Source organism: Magnolia sinica, chromosome 13 (genome assembly GCF_029962835.1).
Source record: "Magnolia sinica isolate HGM2019 chromosome 13, MsV1, whole genome shotgun sequence".
Taxonomy (NCBI): domain Eukaryota; kingdom Viridiplantae; phylum Streptophyta; class Magnoliopsida; order Magnoliales; family Magnoliaceae; genus Magnolia; species Magnolia sinica.
This window is the reverse complement of record NC_080585.1, coordinates 8,282,976-8,286,216: the sequence shown is the minus strand read 5'-3', so window position 1 is coordinate 8,286,216 and position 3,241 is coordinate 8,282,976.

The following is a 3,241-nucleotide window of genomic DNA, read 5'->3' as shown; positions in this document are numbered from 1 at the left end:
GACAGAGGAATCATATGATCCTTGCCCTCCAGACATGCGGTAGTCTACTTGGGTTTTTATTGATAAAAACTTTGGCAGACCGTGATGGATGATGACACACAGGTGCTTAGAAATTGTATTCACGCATTCCTACAAGTAATTCAAAATAATCCATCTAAATTATGGGCCTCAGTTTAGATGTATCATGAACCAATCATTATGCTTATTTGATTATCTGACTATAGGATTGGTGGACATTTATTCCACGGTTGAGAATGAAAATACCTTTTGCTTCTACTTCTTCAAGAAAGTGTCCACAAATCAGGGTTTAGGATTCTTTAGCCAAGCTGAATCTAGGACTGTGAGTCTGTGACACAGTGGTAGTTGGTTCTACAATTTTAAATAGTCTAACTTGAGTTAATAACTTAATATATGCTGTGTATTCAATTTCTGAGTGCTTGAGCATCATGCGTCATACACAACTGCTGAAAATTAATATATGCTGTGCATACAATTTCTGAGTGCCTGAGCATCATGCATCATATGCATGCTGAATATCAAAATAACCCGTTTCTATTTATAAATGTGGGACCATGGTTCAGTGATGCAGACTGTTTATTTTGTGGGACCATGGCAAAAAAAAAAAAACTTTGATGAGATGATCCTAACCTTTTAGATCTGCGGCCTACAGAAACTATTAAGAAGAGATCAACACTTTGATGAGATGATCCTAACCATCTTTCCTGTCAATGTGTTTTAAACAATTAGCCCCACCATGGAGATCAACCTTCTCCAAAACCAGGCTGGTCTGCTCACTGTGTTAGGTGAGCTGCACTGGTATGTTTGTTGATGGTGTGGTCCAAACATCTCTTGAGAAGGAAAGGAAAGGGAAGGGATGATGTTGATGTTTTGCCTAAACTCTTGCCGGTAACTGTTGATGCTCTGCAGTGTCAGAGCCTGTTTGTTTCATTAGTTACCATGATAATATAAAGAAAATGTCCAATGATTACAAATTACTTTACCTCTCTCCATTAGACCACCAATTCTCATGTTTTATTTATCGGCAGTAAAATCATAATGATGATATTTTTATAATAATGTCAAATTATCACTAAAATAAATTAATATCACTGTTTGGATTCAAAATTTTACAGTTATATCAAGAAAAAGTACAAATTTCTTTACCCATCTCCTCTTGAATACATATGCATTTGATTGAAGATTAGCGTGTTTGGTTTGACAGTTGTAAAATCATGATGATAACACATTTACTTTGGATTACTGGGATAATTGGCGAAACAAATTAGTTCCAAGTATTTTTACATTTTTACTGTACATTCATTTGCATAGCCATATCATTTGCCATAATACAGGTATCTTATCATTAATGCTATTTTTGGTGTATTTTTCCCCTTAAAAGTTATTTTCCCCACCATTTCTGCTGGTTAGATGAGTTGGTAGAGACCCATCCCCGCTGGCAGAATTATTAAAGACCCTTCGAAGATGGTTTCTCATTAAAAAAAAAAAGAAAGAGTCATTTTCCCATGTTTGTAGATTATTTCAGCTAATTTTTTTTTAGTTGGTAGCATTGTTGCGCACATGCGAGGTCCACTATTTGTGTCCCACCACTGTAAACTATAATTTCTGTTTCAGAGCGATGTCTTGTACCTGTTGGGTAGCCATGAAAGCTCCAACTGTACAATGCTCCCGCGCATCTTTCATACTTTATAGCAACTCTTAGAGGCCGTTTGATAAAATTTATTTACAACACTAGTTACCAAATTTTGATAATTTTCAGTGATTCTCGCTAATTTAGATAGCCTAGCAAATCCAACTTGTTAAGTGCTCAAATTAATTTTCATTAAAATTATAAATTTTTTTCAACACCTCTCTCCATTTAATGCTAAAGGTTGAATGCCAAAAGCAGTGGTGCATTAAAATTTCTTTTCACTTTTAATTAAAATATTCCACCGCATGATGGTGAGGGGACAAGACGTGTATTAATACAGGCGTTTAGCAGTACCATCATAAACTCCTTGTAGGGTCACCACACTTATTAGACTCGCAGTCGTAAATGTAATGAGTATGTAATACAGTTCCAAGGTAGGGGATTGGCTGGTGTACCACACACCACCGACCTGACTGGTGTGTTGACATCACCAAGTTCTATGGGTCCCACCATAAGGTATGTGCTATATCCAAACCGTCCGATCATTTGACGAGCTTGTTATAAGACTTAAGCCAAAGATCAAGTGGACCACACTGAAAAGAGCAAAAAGCAATGGTGGATTGAACGTTTACCATTGAAACCTTTTTGGGGTCAGAGCAGTTTTGGATCAATATTATATTTATTTTTTCTCTTCATCCAGGTCTACGTAACCTTATGAACAGATTAGATGGGAAATAAACGTTATGGTTAGCCCTATGAAGGTTTTAGATGGGAAATAAAGGTTATGGTTGGCCTATGAATGTTTTAACGTTGAGAATGGCTGTCTCACTGCTATTTATGGTGTGGTCCAATTGAGCTTTGGATATGATTCATTCTTGGGCTCGTGATCTAAAATGATCTCACCGAATGGATGATAATAAATGCATCGGTGGTTTGTGGTACACCAGCCAATCCGCTTCCTTTACAGCCACATGTAAATGAGCCCCATTGCATATGTGAAAGCATGTCCATGCCATCGTTGGTGGACCATCCCTCTATAAAAATTCACACATCTTGGGTGACGTCCAGTAGCCATGGAATTGGACAGTCCATACTAATCATAATAAAAATATCCGATCATTAATTTAAACCATCCATCGTAAAGCCGATCCATCTCGAAAAACCGCACATAAATATTAGCATGAAAAAATCACACATTTATTTACATCCACAAATCGAAATTCTCACCTATAAATATTCTACACCCATCTCGTGTACAGCTTAACCTATGATAAATAAAAAGCCACAACCATCTCGATAACATGTGACCATGTGGGTATGTTAATGATATGGTTAAAAGATTTACCGTCCCTGAGTCGACTCGGATGAGTCACATCAGATTCGTCCATCTTAAAATCATGGTAATAACCAATCAATCATAAGTCCCATCTGTCAATGGGCAGTCCACATCTATCATGTATGATGCCCAGGTCTCCTGGATTAGACAATTAGAACCCTTGGATCAATGGCCCACAAATAAACAGTCATGTGAAAAGCGCAACAATGTCATGCAGACCATTTACAGATCCAATCTCAAGTGAGGCCCATCATATC